Raw genomic sequence first — 509 nt, 5'->3', positions numbered from 1 at the left:
CTGGACACACAAACAGCAGCAAGAAAGGTGTTACCCAGAGGAGATGACCCATCCTGCCTGCTGCAGGGGAGGCCACACCAGCTCCCACAGGAACTCCCTACTCTGTCCTCAGCCTTCTCAGAACTCATCTGGGTTCTCTGGCATTAGAGGATTTCATCAGGTCAATGGTCACATTTACAAACTTCCCCATCAAGAGAGGACCTCCTTGCAACCTGCCACTCCCCTATCCTCTAGATCATTACAGCTCTCAGCACCAGTTTGATCGATGCGGGGCTCCATTTGTTACAGGCAGGCTTCAAGTCCATGAGCCAACAAACAGACCCTGTGCGCAAGACTATGCTGTGCAAATGGGAATGTTCTCTCTGCATTTTGTGCAGGGCTACTGTGTGCTGGAAACGTGTTTAGTGTGATGAGGGACTAGATATTACATTTTTTAAAAATGAATTAAAATAGATACCCCTGGCTAATGGCTGACACCCTGGAGAGCATAGCACTGGGGATCCGGAGAT

This window comes from Callithrix jacchus, chromosome 18 (assembly GCF_049354715.1).
Source record: "Callithrix jacchus isolate 240 chromosome 18, calJac240_pri, whole genome shotgun sequence".
NCBI classification, from domain to species: domain Eukaryota; kingdom Metazoa; phylum Chordata; class Mammalia; order Primates; family Cebidae; genus Callithrix; species Callithrix jacchus.
The sequence above is the reverse complement of the archived record's forward strand: the minus strand, read 5'-3'. Positions refer to the sequence as shown.